The sequence below is a fragment of the Salvelinus alpinus genome, chromosome 14 (genome assembly GCF_045679555.1).
Source record: "Salvelinus alpinus chromosome 14, SLU_Salpinus.1, whole genome shotgun sequence".
In the NCBI taxonomy this organism is placed as follows: Eukaryota; Metazoa; Chordata; class Actinopteri; order Salmoniformes; family Salmonidae; genus Salvelinus; species Salvelinus alpinus.
Window position 1 is genome coordinate 37259866 of NC_092099.1, and position 26215 is coordinate 37286080.

General features: G+C 41.3%; 1 pseudogene; it reads left to right on the forward strand.

Moving 5' to 3' along the window:
* Positions 1–26215, forward strand: part of LOC139538247 (titin-like) — a 190420-nt pseudogene that overhangs the window by 18716 nt on the left and 145489 nt on the right.

Genomic DNA, 26215 nt, shown 5'->3' on the forward strand with positions numbered 1-26215 from the left:
CCAAGCTATGAGGTTGAAGGAATTGTCTGTAGAGCTCTGAGACAGGATTGTGTCGAGGCACAGATCTGGGGAATGGTACCAAAAAATGGCTGTAGCATTGAAGGTCCCCAAGGACACAGTGGCCTCCATCATTCTCAAATGGAAGAAGTTTGGAACCACCACGACTCTTTCTAGAGCTAGCCAACCGGCCAAACTGAGCAATCGGTGGAGAAGGGCCTTGGTCAGGGACGTTACCAAAAACTCTATGGTCACTCTGACATGGCTCCAAAGTTCCTCTATGAAGATGGGAGAATTTTCCATAAGGACAACCATCTCTGCAGCACTCCACCAATCAGGCCTTTATGGTAGAGTGGCCAGACGGAAGCCACTCCTCAGTAAAAGGCACATGACAGCCCACTTGGAGTTTGCCAAAAGGCACCTAAAGACTCTCAGACCATGAGAAAGAAGATTCTCTGGTCTGATGAAACCAAGATTGAACTCTTTAGCCTGAATGCCAAGCGTCACGTCTGGAGGAAACCTGGCACCATCCCTACGGTGAAGCATGGTGGTGGCAGCATCATGCTGTGGGGATGTTTTTCAGTGGCAGGGACTGGGAGACTAGTCAGGATAGAGGGAAAGATGAACGGAGCAAAGTACAGAGAGATCCTTGATGAAAACCTGCTCCAGAATACTCAGGACCTCAGACTGGGGTGAAGGTTCACCTTCCATCAGGACAACGGCTCTAAGCACACAGCCAAGACAACGCAGGAGTGGCTTCCTTGAGTGGCCCAGCCAGAGCCCGAACTTGAACCCGATCAAACATCTCTGCAGAGACCTGAAAACAGGTGTGCAGCATCACTCCCCATCCAACCTGACAAAGCTTGAGAGGATCTGCAGAAATGAATGGGAGAAACTCTCCAAATGCAGGTGTGCCAGGGTTATAGTGTCATACCCAAGAAAGCTCAAGGCTGTAATCGCTGCCAAAGGTGATTCAAAAAAGTACTGAGGAAATGTTCTGAATACTTATGTAAATGTGATATTTCAGTTGTAGTTTAAAAAAAAATTTGTGCAAACATTTATAAAAACCTGTTTTTGCTTTGTCATAATGGGATAATTTGTGTAGATTGATCAGAAAAAAAAACAATTTAATCCATTTTAGAATAAGGCTGTTACGAAACAAAATGTAGAAAAAGTCAAGGGGTCTGAATACTTTCCGAATGCACTGAACCATTGTTGAATGATAGCATTGTTCTCATGTGTGTTTCTCCATGTACAGCCAAAGAGAACCTGGTCAGACCCCAGTTTATTGAGAAGCTGAAGAACATCAGTGTCAAGAAAGGCACTCTGGTTGAGTTGGCTGTCAAAGCCATCGGAAACCCCCTGCCTGACATTGTTTGGCTGAAAAACAGTGACATCATCTCCCCACAGAAGCACCCAAATATTAAGTATGTGTTTTGCCACACCTGTTATCTCAATGTGCACATGCCTATGATATACATCATGTGCACCAAATACCTCTCCAGTCCTTATGATATGTATATTGTTACTATCTTTATATTACAAGGTTGTACTGATTTACTAACAATGATGTCTGTTGTAGGATTGAGGGCCTCAAGGGACAAGCCAAATTCTATATCCCACAATCTGTGAGTTCTGATAGTGCCTGGTACACAGCCACAGCCATTAACAAAGCTGGACGAGATACCACTCGCTGCAGGGTCAACATTGAGGTGGATGTTGCTGCACCTGAACCAGAGAGGAGACTCATTATCACCAAGGGAACCTACAAGGCCAAGGAAATTGCAGCTCCAGAGTTGGAATCCCTGCATCTCCGTTATGGCCAAGAGCAGTGGGAGGAGGCTGACCTATATGACAAGGTCAAGCAGCAGAAACCGCAGTTTAAGAAGAAGCTGACTTCTGTCAGGCTGAAGCATTCTGGTGTTGTCCACTTTGAATGCAGACTGACCCCTATTGGTGATCCCACTATGGTGGTTGAGTGGTTGCATGATGGCAAACCCCTTGCAGCTGCTAACAGATTGCGCATGGTTAATGAATTTGGCTACTGTAGTCTTGACTTTGAAGTTGCCTATGCCAGAGACAGTGGTGTTATCACCTGCAGAGCCACTAACAAATTTGGAGTTGACCAGACCTCAGCTACACTCATTGTAAAGGATGAGAAGAGCCTTGTTGAGGAGGGCAGGAGGGAAATATACAGAATTGATGAGATGGAGCGCATGGCTCACGAAGGAGGTCCTTCTGGAGTCACTGCAGATGAGTATTCAGAGAAGTCAAAGCCTGAAATTGTCCTTCTTCCCGAGCCAGCAAGAGTGTTGGAAGGTGACATTGCAAGATTCCGTTGCAGAGTGATTGGTTATCCTACACCTAAGGTCAACTGGTACCTCAATGGGCAGCTCATTCGCAAGAGCAAGAGAATGAGACTTCGCTATGATGGCATTTACTATCTTGAGATTATCGATATCAAGTTATATGATGCAGGATATGTCAAAGTGGTAGCAGAGAACCCTGAGGGCACAGCTGAGCATATGGTGATGATAGAGATCACACAGAAAGAGGACTTCAGATCTATTCTCCGTCGCATTCCTGAACCAAAGGCACATGACACTACTGAACATGGAAGAATTAGCTTTGAAGTTGTGAAGGTTGATAGACCTGCTGATGCCCAGCCTAAGGAAGTTGTCAAACTGAGGAAGACTGAAAGAGTCATTCATGAGAAGTCCACAGAGGAGACAGATGAGTTGAAGAGTAAATTTAAGCGCAGGACAGAGGAAGGTTATTATGAAGCCATCACTGCTGTGGAGCTCAAGTCCAGAAGAAAGGATGAGTCCTATGAGGATATGCTTAGGAAGAGGAAGGAAGATCTGCTTCACCATCATAAACTGTTGTCTGAGGCTAAGAACAAGAAAGACTTGGAAGAGGGAAAACTCACCATCCCCACAATCAAACCAGAGAAAGTACAGCTCTCTCCCAGCATGGAAGCTCCAAAGATCTTGGAACGCATTGCAAGCCAGACCGTGTCTCAGACTGAGGAAGTTCGCTTCAGAGTCAGAGTTGTTGGCAAACCGGAACCTGAGTGCCAGTGGTTCAAGAATGGAATCCTGCTGGAGAAGACAGATCGTATTTACTGGTTCTGGCCTGAAGACCACGTATGTGAATTAGTGGTCAGAAATGTCACAGCAGAAGACTCTGCTAGCATCATGGTCAAAGCCATGAACATTGCTGGAGAGGCTTCAAGCCAGGCATTCCTGCTGGTGCAAGGTAAATGATCTATTTCAATGCATATGAAGCTTGTATTCTACAAATAGTTAAAAGTTGTATGTAATTTGCATAAAGAAATATAGAAAACTGTTCTATGTCTATCTTAAAAAATCATATTAAATGTGTCTTTCCTTTGTTTCACTTTAACCACGACAGTTATTACCTTTGCTCAACAACTAGAGGATGTGGAAGCTAAAGAGAAGGACACCATGGTGACCTTTGAGTGTGAGACCAGTGAGCCTTTTATCAAAGTCAAATGGCTGAAGAACAATGCAGAGATTTTCTCTGGAGACAAATACAGGATGCACTCAGACAGAAAGGTTCATTTCCTTTCTGTACTGATTATCAGCATGAAGGACGATGCAGAATACAGTTGTGCTGTTATTGAAGATGACCACATCAGGACCACTGCCAGACTCAATGTGGAAGGTTGGCAGTTTTTCTTACTATACTATATCACTTTCACGGACTTCAACAGTTATTTTCAACTGTGAAAATAGGGACGTTGGAATACGTTAAAACCCTCTGAAACAGTTTAACTTAAAATGTTCCTATTGTGCAGGTGCTTCACTGTCAATTGTGAAGAGGCTGGAGAACATTGAAGTGCCTGAGACCTACTCTGGGGAGTTTGAGGTAGAATTGTCTCGAGAGGATGCTGAAGGTACATGGTACTTCAATGACAAGGAAATTACGCCCAGCAGCAAATATGTTACCTCCTACCGCCGTGGACGCCATACCTTGTCTGTCAAAGACATCAAGAAAGAAGATCAGGGAAAATATACATTCAAAATTTACGATATGCAGACCAGTGCCTCCCTGAAGATGAAACGTGAGTTGTGACTTTGTTATTAGAGTGGTTAGCTTCTTCTCTTATTCTCAAGACAACCATTACTGTTGAAAAGGTGGGATGAACAGCATAACAATGTCAATGTCTTTTCCTTCAGTGCGCCCTGTGACACTGATGCAACCCCTCACTGACCTGACAATCTGCGAGGGTGACATTGCTCAATTAGAAGTGCGATTCTCTCAGGAAAACGTTGAGGGAACATGGATGAAGAATGGCCAAGCAATCTCCGCTACAGATCGCATCCACATCGTTATCGACAAACTCGTCCACAAGCTGCTTGTTGAAAATGTGAGCAGAGATGATGCTGCAACATACTCCTTCTTTGTCCCAGCTCAGGATATCTCCACCTCTGGGAAGTTGAACATTCAAAGTAAGCAACTTTTATCAGTTTAACTATATTCATATTGGTTTAATTATATTGCGAATCACCAGATTTTAAAAATGTTTTTTTTCCCCGTTTTACAGCGGTTGAAATTTTGAGCCCACTCACTGATGTTACCGCAGTTGAGGGCACCAAGGCTGTTATTGAGACTAAAATCTCTGCTGCTGATGTTACCTCTGTGAAATGGTTACACAATGACAAGCTTGTGATGCCCAGCGAGAGAATCCAGATGCTTGCAAAGGGATCCAAACAGCACCTGGTATTCCACAGGACCTTTGCCACTGATGAAGGAACCTACAAGCTATGTGTTGGCAAAGCTGACTCTAGCTGTAAACTGACTATTGAAAGTATGTTTTTTTTTACTGTGTGTGTTGCAAGTTCATTCAGAACCCATTTATACAGACCCTATTCAACTTATTTTGTTATTTTACAGAAATTCATATCTTGAAGCATATGGAGGATCAAGTTTGCACTGAGACCCAGAATATAACATTTAAAGTCGAGGTTTCCCACCCTGGCATTGCCGCTGTGTGGACATTCAAGAAACAAGAACTCAAAGCTGGTCCAAAGCACAAGATTGAGGCCAAGGGCAAGAATTACAGTATGACTGTCATTAACACCATGAAGGATGAAGAGGGGCAATACACATTCGCTGCTGGTGAACAAACATCCAGTGCTAAGATTACTGTGTCAGGTATGTTTAACGTCTTCATGATATTGTACATAAACTCCTTCTGAAAAGATTATTGATTTCCACTGCACTGACTCAAAGTTGTCTGCTGAGTTGGAACCGATTAGGGTGTTTTCACATATAGTAATTTTTAAAAGAACCAATCTCAGTCCTCTTTAAAGTGATCTCTGGAGTAAAACATTCCAACATTCCCTCAATGCAATCGGGGTTTTTACAAAGTGCAGGAAAAGCCATTCCATCAGAATGTGCTATCGCACAGCTAGATACATTTTGGAAGCTAATATATTGCATTTAGTTAAACAATAAGACATAATAATTGTAATCAGAAGATAATATTACCATGTAAATGTTATTGATAACATAATACATAGCAGCAGAATAAATGCAGATTAAATAATGCTGTAATTTAAAATTGTACACCCAATGTAAGATACTAACCCTTTAAGAAGAATTGATTTTGTACCCTGTTGTGATACTCAACAAATATGTTGATGTCTTCTCACACTATTCAACCCCCACAATCGAAAAAACAGTTTATGAAGCTCTCTTAGCCTATAGGTCACATATTGCAAACAAATATTCGTAACTAAAAATACCACACATATTTAGGAAATTCTGTGCATCCTTGACAATCGCTTTTTTTTCACCTTTATTTAACCAGGTAGGCCAGTTGAGAACAAGTTCTCATTTACAACTGCGACCTGGCCAAGATAAAGCAAAGCAAAAACAGCAGCACACAGTTACACATAAACAAACGTACAGTCAATAACACAATAGAAAAATCTATGTACAGTGTGTGCAAATGTAGAAGAGTAGGGAGGAAGGCAATAAATAGGCCATGGAGGCGAAATAATTACAATTTAGCATTAACACTGGAGTGATAGATGTGCAGATGATGATGTGCAAGTAGAGATACTGGGGTGCAACAGAGCAAGAGGATAAGTAACAATATGGGGATGAGGTAGTTGGGTGTGCAATTTACAGATTGGCTGTGTACAGGTACAGTGATCGGTAAGCTGCTCTGACAGCTGATGCTTAAAGTTAGAGAGGGAGATATGAGACTCCAGCTTCAGTGATTTTTGCAATTCGTTCCAGTCATTGGCAGCAGAGAACTGGAAGGAAAGGCGGCCAAAGGAAGTGTTGGCTTTGGGGGTGACCAGTGAAATATACGGGTGGGTGTTGCTATGGTGACCAGTGAGCTGAGATAAGGCGGGGCTTTACCTAGCATAGACTTAGAGATGACCTGGAGCCAGTGGGTTTGGCGACGAATATGTAGTGAGGACCAGCCAACGACAGCATACAGGTCGCAGTGGTGGGTAATATATGGGGCTTTGGTGACAAAACGGATGGCACTGTGATAGACTACATCCAATTTGCTGAGTAAAGTATTGGAGGCTATTTTGTAAATGACATCGCCAAAGTCAAGGATCGGTAGGACAGTCAGTTTTACAAGGGTATGTTTTACAGCATGAGTGAAGGAGACTTTGTTGCGAAATAGGAAGCCAATTCTTGATTTAATTTTGGATTGGAGATGCTCCTTTGGAAGAAGAGTTTACAGTCTAATCAAGTGATCTAGCCAAAGTGATCATAGGGTCCAGTGAGTAGCTAGGCGAGCTGGAGACATGGCGATTCAGACAGTTAGCGGGCCGGGGATAGCAGGCTAGCAGAAGGGCCTTCGGGGGATGTCGCAACGGAAGAGCCTGTTGAAACCCCCTCGGACGGTTACGTCGGCAGACCAGTCGTGATGGATCAGCGGGGCTCCGTGTCGGCAGTAAAAGGGTCCAGGCCAATTGGCAAAATAGGTATTGTAGCCCAAGAATTGGCTGATGGACCTCTTCAGCTAGCTGGGAGATGGGCCTAGCTCCAGGCTAGCTCCAGGCTAACTGGTGCTTGCTTCGGGACAGAGATGTTAGCCAGGAGTAGCCACTCGGATAGCAGCTAGCTAGCTGCGATGATCCGGTGTAAAGGCTCAGAGCTTGCGGTAGAAATCCGGAGATGTGGTAGAGAAAAAGCAGTCCGATATGCTCTAGACAGCTAGCGGGCCGGGGCTAGTAGGCTAGCAGATGGGCCTTCCGGGGATGTCGCAACGGAGGAGCCTGTTGAAACCCCCTCAGACGGTTACGTCGACAGACCAGTCGTGATGGATCGGCAGGGCTCCGTGTCGGCAGTAAAAGGGTCCAGGCCAATTGGCAAAATAGGTATTGTTGCCCAAGAATTGGCTGATGGACCTCTTCAGCTAGCCGGGAGATGGGCCAAGCTCGAGGCTAGCTCCAGGCTAACTGGTGCTTGCTTCGGGACAGAGACGTTAGCCAGGAGTAGCCACTAGCCAGGATAGCAGCTAGCTAGCTGTGATGATCCGGTATAAAGGTTCAGAGCTTGTGGTAGGAATCCGGAGATGAGATGTGGTCGAGAAAAAGCAGTCCGATATGCTCTGGGTTGATATCGCGCTGTGCAGACTGGCAGGAATTGACCGGGCTGAGGCTGGCTGATGTCCGAGGTAACGGTGATGACCGCTAGCAGTGGCTAACTGACTAGGGGGGTTCCGGTTCTATAGTGTATAGAACTGGAACATGGGGGTTCTGATGGGGGTTCCGGTTCTATAGTGTAAAAAATAGCAGATCCGTACCACATTGGGTGAGGCGGGTTGTAGGAGAGTATGTTCAGTCCGTAGATGGAAATTGAGATTAAAATATATATACGAAGAAAAATATATATATACATGGGACAGGACAAGACAAACAGATGTCTGACTGCCACGCCATCTTGGATGGATATTAATCGCTAATTAATATCAACAAACCCGCACATCATCATTTTCTCTCTTTTGTGGCACTATTGTGAGGGGTTATGGCAGGGGAAACGGTGTTGCAGTAGTCTATGTGTGGTGTTTATGGCAGGGGAAACGGTGTTGCAGTAGTCTATGTGTGGTGTTTATGGCAGGGGAAACGGTGTTGCAGTAGTCTATTGTGAGGGGTTATGGCAGGGGAAACGGTGTTGCAGTAGTCTATTGTGTGGTGTTTATGGCAGGGGAAACGGTGTTGCAGTAGTCTATTGTGTGGTGTTTATGGCAGGGGAAACGGTGTTGCAGTAGTCTGTGTGTGGTGTTTATGGCAGGGGAAACGCTGTTGCAGTAGTCTATTGTGTGGTGTTTATGGCAGGGGAAACGGTGTTGCAGTAGTCTATTGTGTGGTGTTTATGGCAGGGGAAACGGTGTTGCAGTAGTCTATTGTGTGGTGTTTATGGCAGGGGAAACGGTGTTGCAGTAGTCTGTGTGTGGTGTTTATGGCAGGGGAAACGCTGTTGCAGTAGTCTATTGTGTGGTGTTTATGGTCTGAGTTCCTTTGGAGTGTTCACACTGCACAAAAAATTCAGCGAACTGCACTGAGTTTACAAAAATAGCGTGAAAGGGACCAAGTCTAAAAAGATCCTTAATTCCTTATTTCCATCATATTAATGATTATAACTCCACCTTTCACTACTACTTTCACTTTTAGCCTGTTATATAAAACTAAACCGTGTCTCCATGTTCCCAGGTGGTGCCATAAACAGACCACTCCAGGACGTGACTGTGGCTGAGTCTCAGACAGCTGAGCTGGAGTGTGACGTGGCCAACCCAACTGCTGAGGGCAAGTGGCTGAAGGATGGACAACCTGTGGACTTCAGTGACAATGTCAAACATGTGAAAAATGGAGCTGTCAGACGTCTTGTTATTACCATAACTAGACCCCAGGACATCGGTGAATACACTTACCAGGTTGCAAACTCCAAGACAACAGCCATCCTGAGGGTTGAGTGTAGGTGTTACCTTTAGAGCAGAAATGTTTTGTTTGTTTTCAACTGGCATTAATATACGACTATCATATGATTACTATATGCCTGCTGTTATGTAATGTTTATGTTTGATTTCATAGCTGTGAAAGTCAAGAAAACCCTGACGAACCAAACTGTCACTGAGACACAGGAGGCAGAGTTCAGTCTCGAGCTCAGCCACAAGAATGTGAAGGACTCACAATGGATTAAGAATGGTGTAGAGATCCAACCTAGTGAGAAATATGAAATCACAAATGATGGCATGGTCCACACCTTGAAGATCAAGAACTGCGACACACGTGATGAATCAGTTTATGGATTCAAACTTGGAAAACTATCTGCTAATGCCAGATTGAACGTTGAGAGTAAGTTAAAATATTAACTGTCACAAATTGATGTATACAATCAAGTATACAAATGTATCTATACTTCAGATGTTTCTACTTACCCTTTGAGGTTTTTGACTCTTGTCAATCTTTTTTTCAGCAATTAAAATTGTTAAGAAGCCTAAAGATGTGACATCACTATTGGATGCCACTGCCTCTTTTGAGCTGAGCCTGTCTCATGATGACATCCCTATCAAATGGATGTTCAATAACGTTGAGCTTAAACCAAGTGAAAACATCAAAATGCTGTCTGAGAGAAAAGCTCACAAGCTGATCATCCAGAATGTGAAGACTAACAACCATGGAGAGTACACTGCTGTAGTTGGAAACCTGCAATGCAGTGCATCTTTACATGTTGAAGGTCGGTATTGTGTTTGTGATGAATAGACTAGAGTACTGGGTATATGATCGCCGAATACTCAATTGATACCTTTTACGTAAATGTTGATTTAATGTGATTTTTCCAGCTCTGCGTGTCACAAAACCCATCAAGAACATTGAAGTCCCAGAGACCCAGGTGGCCACTTTTGAATGCGAAGTGTCACATTTCAATGTCCCATCCACCTGGCTGAAGAATGGAGTGGAGATTGAAATGAGTGACAAGTTCAGGATTGTGGTGCAGGGCAAACTTCACCAGCTCAAGATCATGAACACTGGCAGTGAAGACTCTGCAGAATACACCTTTGTCTGTGGAAATGACAGAGTCTTTGCCACTTTGACTATCAATGGTAAGTTCACTCTTCATTATCAAGGAAGTAATCCCCAATCATATTGTCAGTATTGATTGTAACATTTTGTCTCATTTCCTTAGCCATTTTGATCACCTCCATGCTGAAAGATCTCAGTGCACAGGAGAAAGACACCATCACATTTGAAGTGAATGTCAACTATGAGGGCATCACCTACAAGTGGCTGAAGAATGGTGTTGAGATTCGCTCCACTGACAGATGCCAGAGCCGCACCAAACAGCTAACTCACTCTCTCACCATCCGAAATGTTCATTTTGGTGATGGTGCAGAGTACAAATTTGTGGCTGGTTCTGCTGCGTCATCAGCAAAGCTTTATGTTGATGGTATGTTCTTATTTTTCTTACATTTTCTAAAACAAGGTTTTCCTTGATATTTCACAAACTTATGTCTTATTTCTGTGCCCTCTTTGTGTTTTAGCTCGCATTATTGAATTCACCAAGCATATCAAAGATATCAAGATCACAGAGAAGAAGAGGGCCACTTTTGAATGTGAGATCTCTGAGCCTAATGTTCAGGTGACGTGGATGAAAGATGGACAGGAACTGGACATTTCCGAAAGGTATGTCTTATTACCAGGAATATTAGACCAGGTAAAGATAGTAATGGATATCACTATATTCTACAACGGGTCGGTCAAAACAAGCATTGTGATTGGTTGAGACGTGTTCTAAGCCATACTAAAAAAACTGTTTAGCACGGGTAAGACTATGACGCAAAAATGTGAATCTTGTTTTCTGTTAATCTGAGAAATCCCTGCTCATCCACAGCCTCATCAGCTCAACCAGACAATTCATTAACTTGATCTCCACTGTAAAATGCATATTTTACAGGGGGTTGTACAAACGTTGCTGTTTATCTCTCGACATAGTTTCAATATTGACATTCGATCTCCGCTCTCCAATTGACAATTAACATGTCAGGAGGAGACTGACATCTTTTCTCAGCCAGTCGAAATCATGAATCAGCATAATTTTGATGGATATATACAAATAAATATCAATAGAAAAACAGGTAAAATGAAATGCAGCTAATTTGGTGTTATTCTAGCTGCACGTTTCGACGTGACTGTGTTAGCCGTAGTTGGCTAGCTAGCAAGCAAGGGATTTGTCAGCCAGCATGGCAACAGAACATTTAGAACGAACGACTGGGTAGCGTCCATAGATAAGGAATTACAAGACTTCACTCTGGCAACCTAACCAATAGAATGAACAGACATCTTTTCTCAGCCAGTCATGAATCGCCATAATTTTTATGGATATATACAAAGACATGTCAATAGAGAAACAGGTCAAACATCATGAAATGCAGCTATTTTGCTGATTTACCAGCTTCAGTTTGATGTGATTGCTTTAGCTGTGTAGTTGGCTAGCTCCTCTGAACAGTGTCCTGACGAGCACATTTTCTATGCCAGGTGAAATCGCGCATCATAAGCTCATTGTTATGGATGTATCCAAAGCAGCTTAAAAAAATGCAAATACAGCTACTTTGCTGTTATTCTAGCTTCCCTGTCTGACCTGACTGTGTTAGCCATAGTTGGCTAGCTAGCAAGCAAGGGATAATAGCATTGCCAACCAGTGTGGCAACAGAACTTTTAGAACGAACGACTGCGTCACGTCCATAGATATAGAACAAAAATACTCTCTGGCAACATAACAGCAACCATAGATGTGTCAGGACTAGGCCTATATTTATGTTGAGGGATTAAATAGTAGCCTATGAATACATTTATTAAAATAACGTTTTTTATTTCATTGGTAACCTATTGTAGAAAAGCAATTGTACACACGAGGTTGTGCTGAATGACAATACTTGAATCCGCCTCGAACTTATGACCGCAGCACAGCCGTGCTAAAAAAAGTAGTTTTTTAAATTTTTTATTTAACCAGGAAGGGCTCATTGAGATTTAAAATCTCTTTTTCAAGAGCGTCCTGGCCAAGATAGGCAGCACCAAGTCATTACAAAAATTAGAGACAGACAACATGAAAAACTGGTTTAGCACTCCCTCTGGTGTACAATTGCTTCGATCGAATCTTAACTATTAATTTGTATCCTAACTGTTATTTCTAAATGCCTTGACAGATACACTGTATCCACTGAGGAATTCCTGCACCGTCTAATGATCCAGTCAGTCTGCATGTCTGATGCCGGAGGGTACTCTGTAATCGCTGGTGCAAGCATGTCAAAGGCTCATCTCACCGTGGAGGGCAAAGATGTCTGCATTACAGAACCTGCTGAGAAGAAAATGACGGTGAATATAAATATGACACATTTTTATATACAGAAAGAAAAAAAAACTTTTTCTTATCAATTTAAACAGTATTAATATGATTATTAATTTATAGGTTGTTGAGAAACAAAGAACAACGTTCGAGTTTGAAGTCAATAAGGATGACATTGAAGGTCGCTGGCTGAGGAACGGCATTGAGCTCCAGTTTTCCGTTGACCAGAGGTTCAGCTATGCATGCATTAGAAAGCTCCATCGTCTGACCATTACTGAGACCTGCAGAAGTGATGCAGGAGAATACACCTTCATCGCCGGCAGGAACAGGAGGGTGGTGACACTTCATGTCAACAGTAAGTCAAACTTCATGATGTACCTTTACCGTAGTAACTGTGCAGTTACATGTCATTGCTTGTAGAGGGCATAGCAGTGCACTCCTATCAGAGTAGAAGCATGGCAAGTATAGACTGGATAGATACAGCATGACATTTTTTAACAGCTGGAATCAAAGTGATGATGACCAAGGTTTATTCCTCAGTCTTCCATCTTTCTTCATACAATTTATTTGCAATAATTGTTTTCATTTTAATTTAGTCCCTGAGCCACCTCAGATCATTAACCACATGCAGCCCCTGTCTGTGGAGTCCGGCAAACCTGCTCGCTTCTCTGTGGAAGTGACTGGCGTCCCCCAGCCCCAGGTGTTCTGGTACAAGAACTCCCAGGCTCTCTCCCCTGGCTTCAAGTGCAAGTTCCTGCGTGATGGGAATGAACACTGTCTGCTGCTCATTGAAGTGTTCCCAGAGGACGCAGCGGTCTACAATTGTGAGGTCAAGAATGAGGGTGGTGTTGCCACCAGTTCAGCTGCACTGAATGTCGAAGGTAACCATTACATTTTTGTGTGATAATAACGCCAAGTCAAGGAAAATTATGACATAACAGAAGACCATTTGTTGTCAAAAGCTAGTTGTAAAGGTACATCATTCATACAAATGTAATGCATTCATTATATGATTATGTTATCGTATCAACATTTTGAAGAGGGCTAAGATTCCCATGGTGTGTTTGTTTAGTCGCAGAAGATATTACCTCACAAATAAAGAACTGAAATGGTTGGCTGATTTGTTTTTATTTCAGTCTCAGAAGTAGTTTCTCCTGATACTGGAGCTCCTCTGTCCCCACCTACCATTGTCTCACCAATCAGCAACACCTCAACCACTGAGGGAGAGTCAGCCAGATTCCAGTGCAAAGTTTCTGGAGAAGGTATTTTACACATTACATTGTTGGAATAAAATGTAATTTAGTGAATTTCTGGAATTTAATTCATAATTGTAATAATTGTAATAAGTATACCTTTTATTATGTGTTATTGTCCTTGGTGCATTAGAAGGTGAGGCACTTTATCATAAATCCATAGTTAGAAACATACCTTGATGTTTCAATCATAGACATTCATCAGACAGAGCAAATTTGTCAGTCAGAGATTTTCAAGAGTAATATACTTTTAATTCATTTTGTATGTATATTTTCACATTTGCTCACAATTATTATTAATGAATCATAACATTTGATCATAAAAATAGTTTTCATCTAATTGAATCCTTTCTTCTACATTCGTAGCTCTAAAGATATCCTGGTTCCGTGGTGAGAAAGAAATGAAGCAGTCAAACTTCTTTAAGATGTCTACGTTTGATAACACCTGCCAGCTGGAGATCACCAGAGTGTGCTCTGAGGTTGAGGGGGAATACACCTGTGTTGCCAGAAACCCAGCAGGAATGGTCACATGCTCTGCACATTTGAAACTTGATGGTGAGTTTGCATAACTTTCTGTAACCACATGGTTTCCTATTATTTTGATGATGTTTTGATGTAAGCCTAGAATGCGTAGGTTGGGCACAAGTAGTCAAACGATACGTATTTTCACCAGAAATACAGTGTATATTCAATATATAACATGATTATTCAGTATCCTCTTAAATTAAGATACTCTTTTTCTTTCACTAGAAATATACAACTTGGATATGTGTATCTGTGTTCATTCCATAAAAATGCTAATACTCAATTCATTGAACAAGCTTCCTTTCAGGGCAAAAACTAATTACGGATATTACATCCGATTCTCAAAAGCATGTCTCATCCAGTATTTCAACAAGCTTGTCAAGTGTAAAGAAGGAGCAAATTGCCCAAAGGCCCACTTTTATTCACCCAATAGAAATCTGCATGGTTCAGCATGGTGAAGTGGCCAGGTTTCATGCTTGTGTATCCAGCATGCCAAAGCCAGAGATTAGCTGGTATCATAACCAGCAGCCAATTAAGCCTACTAAAGATATTGTTTTTCATTCTGATGAGATGACAAACACCACCACACTAATTATAGTTGCTGCTTTCTCTGAGCATGCTGGACAAAAGACTTGCAAAGCAACCAATAATGCTGGAGAGGCGGTGTGCACAGCAGCCCTTGCAGTTAACCAAAGAAGAAGGTAACTTGTTATTTACCTCGAATTAGCCAGTGATTTTACCACACAGTGTAATTATCTATTACATTTCACAAATTTCCTTTCTCCAACCAACACCTCTCATTAAACTATCCAAACGACTTCCTTCTTCTTGAAAGAAACCCATTTTACCCATATTTTTGTTTACTAACCTCACAATTTGTACCTCACAATTTAGAATAGCATAAATGTGTTAGTCACTTCTTTAGTTCTAATACCTAGATGCTTCAGTAGAACACATTTCCTTCTTTTCATTCTTCTGTCACTCCTTGCTCTCCTTGCAGCTTGAGTAGGTGGTACATTCTCCTTCTGTCATTCCTCTTTCTCGCTCCTGTCTGTCCTTGGTTGTGAAATCCCTCTCAGCGATAGCTCTGTGTACTGTGCATGTTGTAGCCTATACTATCTGGAGTTGAATCCAACTGTTAAACTGCTTTGTTTGTTTGTACCATCAAAGTGGAAACATGGTCATATGATTGTAATCAGTGAAAGAGTTTGAGTTAAAATAGTTAGCATAACCTTTGTCCAGCAGGATGTCACTTCAAGGAAATTACATCTGAGCTAAGCATTAAGTCCAATATTCCTCCTTGAAATGAGCATTCTCAAAATTTATAGATGGATCAGTTCAGTATCTTTTTCTTAATTTTTTAAAAACTAGCCTCTCACATACAGAGGATGGAATGAAGCCAAAATGGAAGGGAATTGGTACCCATCATCATCTTAGATTACTGTCTTAGCTGACAGAAACTCTTAATTTCCTTTACAGTAACCAATATGAAGGAAGAGATTGAAGCAACCATTGAGCAAGAAGTCAAAGGTAAGACTCGTTTACTCTTTATTACTGAAATGTACTTAATCTATCTCTTAGTTGAATGACATGAACCTGAGCATATTGATAAGTGATTTCTGAATGTTCACACTGCATGCAAGCAGTCAAAATGTTTTTGATGGAAAATGTTTATCTTATGTATTCTTCAATATCCACATAATGTTGTCCTTGTAATATGTTATTGGTTATTGTATAGCAGGCACTGATGAAAACTGCTTGCTTTTAGATGTTTTAGAGAAAAAAATGTGGGCATCTATCAATCTTATCCTTCACGCATGAGGGTTCTTACTGTAATGTAATGGTTCCCCAAAAAGGTGCAGGATGGATATCTTTTAAAGTTTACAGACCACAGGAAACTATCCTTTAAAAGATATGGAAATAGCCACATCTTTTAATTGCTTCTTAAAGTGTCTTGCATCTGGAACTCTCCTTCCTCCTGCAAATATTTCTTAGACTGGCTTGCAGAAAGTGGTATGTGATTAATTGTTGTTTGCTTTTTAAATAACATGATTATACCTGTAAACTATATTAGTTCGAATAAGCGCCTTCTCATACAATTCTAGAGCTGCTCTTACAAGTTGTACTTATTTGTATAATTTGAGAGCCATGTCATTAAATGTTTTTGAATAATTTACCCTCATCTAAAGGATTAGAAAGGGCGTTTATTCATCTTTCTGCAAGTCAGGTAAGGAATATTTAGCTAAATCATACACTAAGTTAAGCGAAAGCAAGCTTATTTTAAAAAACAATTCAGCTTATTTTGCAATAATTATGCTTTTGAAGAAATTTATGTTCTGAAGAAATGTCCACAGAAGAAGGAACAAAACATCCAGCAATTTTCGTGTCAGAATCTTTAAAAAAGAATCAAGTCTTGCGTTTATTCGAACAAATATGGTGAGTGAAATAGTTTTTTATGGCTTTGTGACTTGCTGCATGTAATTCAATATTTTCATTAATATTCATTTCAATTATTATTTTTTTTTTTAACCCATTTTATTGAAAGATTTGTATTTTTATTTTTCAGAGTTTTATAATAAAAGGACTGTGTTTCGGGAGAACAGAGGGCAGATGCGCGGAGCCTTTTCAGACACGGAGGAGGGCTTGGATCAAGCCAACAATTCATCCATCAAGCCATCTTTTAAAAAAAAGCTGAAGTTCCAGAATGTTTTAGAGGGGGAACCTGCTGTGTTTAGATGCAGATTGGTAGCTTTCCCAACCCCAACCATAATATGGTTTCATAACAATAGACAAATTCATAAAGAACGCCGTCGGAGAATACGTACAGAGAGCACTTTGCACATGCATGAAACTAGTTTAGTCATTGATAGTATAAAAGACAAAGACTCCGGCAGTTACAAAGTAATGGTTATTAACACAGAGGGGTCTGCAGAGTCCATATCATCACTTCTGGTGTCAATGAGGGAAGCACAAGAAGGCAATGATCTAAGTCACATTAGACGGTCAACTAGACTTCACGGAAGCCTAGACTCGTTGGTTGATCAAAAAAAGGAGAGAAAATGCAGGGTTAACTTGAGATGTGTTGGGTCTCCATTTGATCAAAAGTTCAAACCTAGCGGCAGATCTAGATCTAAGGATGCACCGGTTCGCACCTTGCACTTCAGAAGTTCATCACCAACAAGAGGGAAAGATAAAGAAACTAATCTGAATGAAACAGCATCCGAACGAGCCCTCTCTCCACCTTCTATATTTGGTGGAGAAAGAGTTACTAGGTCTGAAAGGTTTAACGACAGATACAGTGATATCTACTGTGACAGACACACTGGCAGATTCAGCGACAAGTTCAGTGACAGGTGCAGTGATAGATTCAGTGACACAGAAAGCCTCCACGAAGAGGTAAAAGCCAAGCTTGGCCTGTTACAAAATGCAGTCAAACGAAAAAAGAGGCTCTCTATGTCTACGCTGTCATCATCAGAGTTTGACTTGGAGTCAAACGCGAGTGAAACCAGCTATGCAGATTATGTTGATCGATTAAGGGTCAAGAAGCCTGCCTCCTTACCTGGAGACTTGCAGCATGCTCGACCTTTTGAAAGAAACGTTAGAAACGATAAAGTGTCTGCCGAATTCTATGGTAGATATGACAGAATTCCCACACATTGTGCTGAGTCAACACAGCCCCGCGTGAGACATTCATTTGAACCTCAGTCTCGAACTAGGGCCATTCAAATGTTAAAAGGTGATCTACCAGCGACAGGAAATGAAAAAAACTTTGATGAAGGAGTCTCTGAAACACATATGGATAAAACGGTCCTTACTCCAGGGGAACCTCAACATGAGTTAGGATTCGAACATAAGATAGGTAAGGATTTAGAAAATCAAGGTGCACAATACATAGGAAATCAAGGTGAGGACTATTTAGGAAAGAAGTTGTCTGAAGACTTGAAGACAAAGATGGAGGGTCCGTTTGTCTTTGCTTGTCCTGAAACAAGGAGATCTCTAAACATTGCTGAAAAGGATGAATTTTCCAGAACCAGCTCAAACAAACCACTGAAGGAAATATTTTCCAGTAAGACGACTAATATACAAGAGGATACTGTGAAGAGCACTGAAGAACAATTTGAAAAACAACCCAGCTTTGCAGAACACCGGTATGAGAACATTGAGAGTGAATGTGAAGATAAACCTTTAGCCTTGCGGATTAGAAAATGGCAAAAAGGAATGCAGATGGACCAAGAGGAACAGTTTAAGCATGAAACAGACCATTCAAAGGCAAGGGATTTGCCATACACGCAATCCAAAATATTATATGGTGAGGAGGTAGAGAGAAAAACAGACACAAAAACTTGGGAAGAGCATCATCCATCCCTGGAAAAGGTCTGCTTAACCCGGGAAAATGTGTATGGATTAAAGAGTGGAACTGAACAGAATTTGTCCCTTTCCCAAACCAAAGACGAGAGTGCCTGTGAGAAGAAAACAGGAGAAGAGAACACTGTATCACAAGAAAAAATCCATGAATTGAATTTGTCCCATTCCCCAAAAGAGAGGCATGTCAATATGTATGGTGAGGAGGTAGATAGAAAAACTGCAACAGAAACTGAGGCATTACATTTCCAACATTTGCCCAGTTCTCAGAAAAAGAGTCCTGCAGAAAGTAGTGAGGTAACATGGGAAGAGGACCATTTATCCCTGAAAAAGGTCAGTTTATCCCTGGAAAATATTGCCCCTTTCCAGAATGTTTCACTTTCCCAATCAAAAGAGAGGAGCGCCAATGAGAAGAAAACAGGAGAAGAGCACCATTTATCCCAGGAAAATATTTATGGAATGAAGAGTGAACCTGAACAGAATTTGTCCCTTTCCCCAAGAGAAATGCGTGCTAGTGAGAAGAAACACCAAGAAGAGCAGTGTCTTTTATCCCGGGAAAAGACCCACAAAAGTGAAATGTTTGGGAGTGAGGAAGAGGCTCTGGGACATCGAATCATTAAATGGCAGCAAGACGTCTTGACTGAGCAAGGGTTTGCTGTTGACTTGGATTCTGATTGGGTTGGTGCAGAGTACTCACCATATATCGCTAGAAAAGTGGCTGATTCAAAAATGGCTGCAGAAGGCATTACTCTTGGATCAACCGCTCACTCTGAGGCAGATTCAACGAGAAGAGGAAAGCCTTCCCCAGAAAAGACAGACTATGAAAAGTTACTGACTGAGGATGTTCCTCATGGTTTCAGAGATGAGAGAAGGTCCTCACTAGAAAAGACTGTAAAGGAACATGTCCTTACTGAGAATGATATCCCTCCTGAATACAGATATGACAGGTCTTCACCAGAAAAAAAAACGAATGAAAAGTTCCTTACTGAGGATACCCCTCATGAATACAGAGATGTAAGAAGAAAGTCTTCTCCAGAAAAGACAACAAAGGAAATGCTTCTCCGTGATGCTAGAGCCCATGAAGGTCCAAGAAGGCCTTCTACAGAAAAGACATCAAAGGAAAGGTTTCTGAGTGAGCATGCCCCTCATGACTACAGAGATGAAAGAAGAAGATCTTCGCCAGAAAGGACGGCAAAAGAAAAGTCCCTGAGTAACGATGTCCATCATGATTTCAGAGATGAAAGTTTCCAATGGCCCCCTCCTCCACAAACCGTTGTAGATGAAACAAGGCTGCAGACAACAGAAAGTGAGTATTTTGTGAGCGAAGAGGAAGCTTTGGCTCAGCGCATCTTAAAATGGCAAGAAGACGTTCTCACCGAACAAGAAGAAGCTGTTGAATTAGAGTCTAACTGGGCTTTGGCTGAACATTCACAACACTCAAAGAAAAGCGATGCCAGTGGACCTCATGAAGGTTCCTCTAATGAACCTGTGAAAGAACGCTCACCTGTGAAAGAACCCTCACTTATGAGACAACATCACATTGGTCAGTATGAAAGTTCCTCTTTTGAACCAGTCTCTCATCAGAATGAGAAGTCTCGTACAATGTCTCTTGGGTCCTCGCATGTGAAAGAGCACTCTCCTGTGAAAGAATATCCCCCTATGAGACAACATCGGATTGGTGAGCATGTCTCTCAAGAGGATTGGGCTATGGCTGAACATCGTAGGAGAACTGATGTCAGTGGAGATGATGCCAATGAAGGTCCTTCTTATGAACCTGTTTCTCATCATATCGAGAAGTTTCATCAAATGTCACTTGGGTCTCACTCACCTGTGAGAGGGTCCTCATCAGTTAGAGAAACCTCACCTGGTAGAGAGCCCTCCCCTGGCAGAGAACGCTCACATGACAGAGGTCAATCACCTGTGAAAGAACCTGGTAGAGAAGCCTCATCTGGGAGATGCTGTTCACCTTTGAGAGAACTTCACATTGGTCAGCATGGCTCTCAAGCTGAAGTTGGTGCGGAAGGGCCTTCCAATTGGGAATCTGACTTGAGACACAATGAAAATGTGGCTATTAGGACTGCAGAGAGGAAAGAAGGACATAGAGAAATGCTATCAAAAGAAAACCTTCACCAAATAGACATGCCTCAGAGGACTAAAGAAGTTAAGACTTCACCAAAAACTTCTGTACCTATCTTTGTGAGAGAAATCTCATCCTTGAAAGTAAAGAGGGGAGAAATGACAGACTTTAAATGTAGTTTTTGGGGAGACCCTCAACCAATTGTCACTTGGCTCAAAGATGACCAACCAATCGGTCAAAACCCAGACTTTGATGTTCTCACCAAATTGAACGAAACAACGCTAACCATCTACTATCCCACTATATACCATGAAGGGACATTTAGTTGTGTTATAACTAATACATTCGGAAAGTCAACCTCCTCTGCTACACTAGAAGTTACTGAAAGTAAGCAATTAAGAAAATTGCCATCGCCAGTGGCCTCGTACAAAGTGAAAGTGACAACAGAGTATGAAATGAGTGAAGAAGATCTTGACCAAATGATTGACGATGAACTTGAATCGTACAATGGTGTTGAAATGGATGAGAAATCTTTACTACAGGTGCCACAGGCTGTCTTGCACAGACCTTGTGCTTCAGACACTTCACAATATTCTTGTTCTCCTGTCGAGATCAGGATCACTGCTCCAACACCAGTCCCATTCGAAATGATTGGAAAAGACACAGAGATGTCTGAGGACGATGGCAGTTCCCATCCTATGAAACACAAATTCACATTCTGCTATGATGCCGCGCAGGTAGTAAGTGAATCTGAGAAGATAAGTTCTTCAGAAGGCCAAACCGGAAAGGTTGAAATCAGATCTGATGTGTCCTTCCAATCTGCTGTGACTATTGCTAGATCTTCTGAGGTAGAAGCAACCATGGCTGGTGAATGGGAACAACATATACTATCTGGAAATTCTGAAGATTTGAGGCAGTCCCCTCTGAGTGATACTGGGCATATTTCTGACCCGACATTGATGCAGACTTTGGACAAATCTGTAGGTTCCCACAAACCTAAGGATAATGTTTCAGAATTAGCTAGATCAGAGGCAGACATGGCAAATGAGAGCAAACAGCATATACTATCCAGATTTTCTGAAGATTTGAGGCATTCCCCTCTCAGCCATACTAGTGATATTACTGATCAGGCATTAATGCAGGAGCTGGACAACTCTATAGGTTCCCACAGCCCTGAAGAGTATGTTTCAAACGTATCTAAACCAAAACAAAGTGTTTCAAAAGAAGCACCTACTATTACTGGGTGTGGTCTGCAATCATCTGCTGCGCCAGTCAAAGTGTCACAAATGAAGCAGGCATTTGAGGCACCTGGGTTGTCAGAGGCACCTGACTTGTTAGATACCACTTCTGTTGATGAAGTGAAAAAGTCCACAGAGTCATATTTCCATGAGGAGTATATCCCAGAAGTTGCAATCCATCTTGATCATGATGATAAGTCATTGGCAACTAATGTTGTGGAAGGAACTCCACTGCAGTCCAAACAAAACAGTATGTTAGTAGAAGGTAGTGATACACAGATTCCGAGAGCAAAGTTAATTTCAGCCAAAAGTGTGCCAGAGGTTGTGTTACTAGGTGGTGCACAGATTTCTGCCAAAGTGAAATCAGTCTCCCCCAAATGTGCCCCAGCGGGTGTCCAGGCCATGTCTGATACTCTGGAGGAAGACAATGAAATCTGTATGATTTCTGGAGAAACTGTTGAGGAAGCTGACATAATTGACACCCACAGTCACTTAAGTATAAGAGAGGTGCAGGTGTCACCAACGCTTGTCAGACCTGAGGCAGTTAAGGCAGTAAAGACTAGCCATTCAACAGAATGTATGGGACCTCATGTAAAAGATCAAAATATGATAGAGGACAGTCTTTGTGAAAAAGTCCCAGTGTTGGTGACCCCAGATGATGTTTCAGCGTCAGTCTGTGATGAGTCTGTAGAGCTAAAAAGATTCTCTGGCTCATTTGCAGCTCCAGAAATTCATAGATTGGACACTCAGTCTTCTGTTGGCAATGACATGACTGATATGAATGAAAACTTGTCTCTATCTGAACTCTCAAAGGATAGCGCGTTTGTCAGTGTTACTTGGGCACATAGTGAAATTGTTAGTGAAGAAACAGCAGAGGAAAACGAGGAACATGCTGTTGCTGAGAGTGGTGAGCCTTCAGTGGTTTCAAAATCAGTTAGCGTCAAGCTCAAAGGAGATGGGTGTACAGATTATCTTGCTGCACAAGGTCCACAACATCAAGCAGAGGCTAAACCGGAAAGTGCTGATCTAAGTACGGCTGTCAGTGAAGGTGCTTCAGGTGTGATCTCACTTGAGGAGGAGGTAGTAACCTTCAGTACTGTTTATGACTACTACCACCCACCAACTGAATGGGGCAGACCCTTATCACCAGAGTCAGATATGTCCATTGAGTGTGGTAGCACATTTAGTGAGGAATTAACAGAAATCGAGCAGTTCTATACTCCAGATTCTTCAAATGAAAATTTGCAGCTCCCTAAAACTCCAGAATCTTTCCACACTCCTGAAACTGAAACCCCGGCAGGTTATATGACCCCTAATGAGTATGCATTCTCTCCTCTTGAACGTAAAAGACCATCCACTGACTCCAGTGAGAGGTTATTTTCTCCTGCTAAGTTCTTGAGGTCACCCGATGATGAGGGCATTGAGACAACACCCCCTGCATTTAGATTAGATGAAGGACGTTTCCTCTCAGAGCGTGCCCTTGGCCTTGGAGGACTACAGGAAAAAGTCCAGGGAATCCCTCCGGCTTTCCTCAAACCTCTCACCAAAAGGAGAGTTTTTGAACATGATTCGTTATCGTTTTATGCTGAGTTGTTTGGGTTGCCTTCACCTGAAGTGAAGTGGTTTAGAAACAAAACCCAATTTGTTGCAGATGAAAGGATTACAATGGACAGAGATGGTGACAATATCTGGCTTGTTATTCAGAACATTACGAAAGCTGATCAAGGTGAATATATTTGCGAAGCTGTTAACTATGTAGGAGAGGCAAAAAGCGTTGCACTAGTTGTAGTTATATCCAACGAGGCCAGATATATGCTCCCACCACCGTCAGTCACCCATCAGCATGTGATGGAGTTTGATGTTGAGGAAGATGATGACTCATCGAGGTCTTGCTCCCCTCAGGAGATTTTATTGGAGGTGGAGTTGGATGAAAATGAGGTTAAAGAGTTTGAGAGACAGGTGAAGATAATTACCATCCCAGAATACACCGCTGACAATAAAAGTATGATAATATCACTCGATGTTCTTCCGAGTATGTTCGAGGAGAGTGGAGTTGACTTTGTAACGCAGGAAAGGGATGATTTGAAAATAGCTTTTGAGGTTACAGAAATGCCGCCTCGCTTCATCAACCCAATTTGTGATATGGAAACCCCTGAGAATACAACTGTAATGTTTGAGTGTTCTCTGATGGGAATTCCATCACCCATAGTATCATGGTTTAAAGGTAACAAAAAGATCCCTCACAATAACAATAAATACTTGCACTCATCTGATGGAGACAATCATTTTCTTAAGATTAGGAACGTCAGCGCTCATGATAGTGGAATATACACCTGCAGGGCCATCAATGTGGTTGGGGAAACTCTTTGCAGGGCATCTCTTCTTGTGTTGAATCCTAAAAACTTTATAGGAAAAACAAGAGGGAGAGAATTGACAGCTGTGTCTCTTGGTAGTGCTAAAGTTCAGCCTCAAAAGTTTGACTTGGTTGTTGGGACTGAATTTGACGGTGAGCAGGCATCAGAAATAGAGCTGGAATTTGAATTTGAGCAGGAAGCTGATGAATCACAAAAGGCTGTTAGACTTGTAGCCATGACGAACAATGAGATGAGCGAGCAGGGACAGAAATATGTCAGTATCAACTTTGGCGTTTTCGCAGAGCCCGCCAAAGATGATAAAATAGTTTTCAAAGGAAAGTCATCAGAATTGTGTAGTTTCCGGTTTCAAATGACTGAAACTCCACCAAAATGCATTATTCCTTTGACAAACGTCACTGCAGCAGTAGGAACTCCAGTGGTCCTCCAGTGTTTAGTGAATGGTAAGCCTCATCCCACCGCTGAATGGTACAAAGATGGCGATCCAGTGAAAGACACTCGGTACATGATCCAAGAGAAAGCATCTGGACATTTGAATTTGATCATCACAAATGTCACCCAAAAGGATGCCGGAGAGTACAAGTGTATTATCCAAAACAAATCTGGATATACTGAAACAACTGGTTTGTTGAACGTGTTCTAACCTCTTCATGTCATTTGTTTTCATGTTGACGTTGAACTCAATTAAAATGTTTTTACTGTATGTAAGAAAAGTAGCTTTTATTCATTATAATGTGACACTTGTGAAAAATGTTCTGAAATTAAGTGTAGATCCTATTTATTGTGTATAGTGTGTAGTCACTTCACACATCAGAATGATTATACATGTTATAATCATGTTTGGTGAAGGGGAATGTTTGCTTTTCAAAACAGTTTAAAAAAAAGTTATTGCATATTGTTTTATTTAGGGTGACAAAATGCGTATGAATACTTACCACCCATGTGTAATCAAAACATTGTTATCAAGGCATTCGTGTTAGGCCCATATTAAGATCTTGTATCAAAATGTCCAATGTTTTAATTAGCCAAATATTTCAAATTAATCATCTACGTATGCATCCATGATAACTCAGTGTTGTTAGCATGATAGAGTATATGTTATTATATATGGCGTAGTGCTTAGAATCACTGATGTGCAGAGTTTAGTTAGTTTTATTTATCTTTTGATGAATGAATGATTTTGAAAACAATCTGGTACACAACAAAAACATTTATCGAACACAATTAAAATGTATTGTAGAGTATATTTTTTCATTAGGACCACAATGTAAAATTTCACCATTCAAAATAAAACCTTGGGGTTGGCTGTAAAATCGTATTTTTTAAAAGGTTCATTATATACAAACTGTGTGTGCTGTAAATACATGTATGATTCACTGTATATTTAAGAGGCAATTGTATTCTTAATGAATACTATATATTTGGGGTTATAAAATATTCACAAATTTGACTGATCTGAATGAACAAGCAATGTATTCATTTGGAAATGGGAGTAATTGAAATACATTATTTATTTGTACAGAAATCACTTCAGTTTGTCTCTAACAGTTTTTATTTATGTATAAATAAAGGAGGTATATGCTGATGTAAATTATTGTATGGTGTTGTCTTGATATCACCCTTTATGCTTATGCAACGGACACACAATTGACCAGCATGACCCTTTCTTTTATGGAAACTTTATCTCAATCTAACTCATTATTTTTTACTCAGAATATTCTAGCTCGACTGTGACAACAGTGGAAGAAGAACAAGAATTCTACACTTCTGGCCTTAAGTTACCTCACAAAACAAACGCTATTCTAGTACTTTAGAGAGAAAAAAAAAAAAGCCTATCTTTTTGACCCAACTCTCACCAGCAGCTGTCAATGTTGGAGAGGCAGCTAGATTTACTATCACAGTATCTGGCCTTCCAAAGCCTACTGTTTTATGGTTTCATAATGGGAAAGTCATTACTTCATCAATTTACAAATTGGTTCATGAAAAAGATGAGTATGCTTTAATAATATCTGAGGTAAAAACAGAGTATGAAGGTGAGTACTCTTGTAC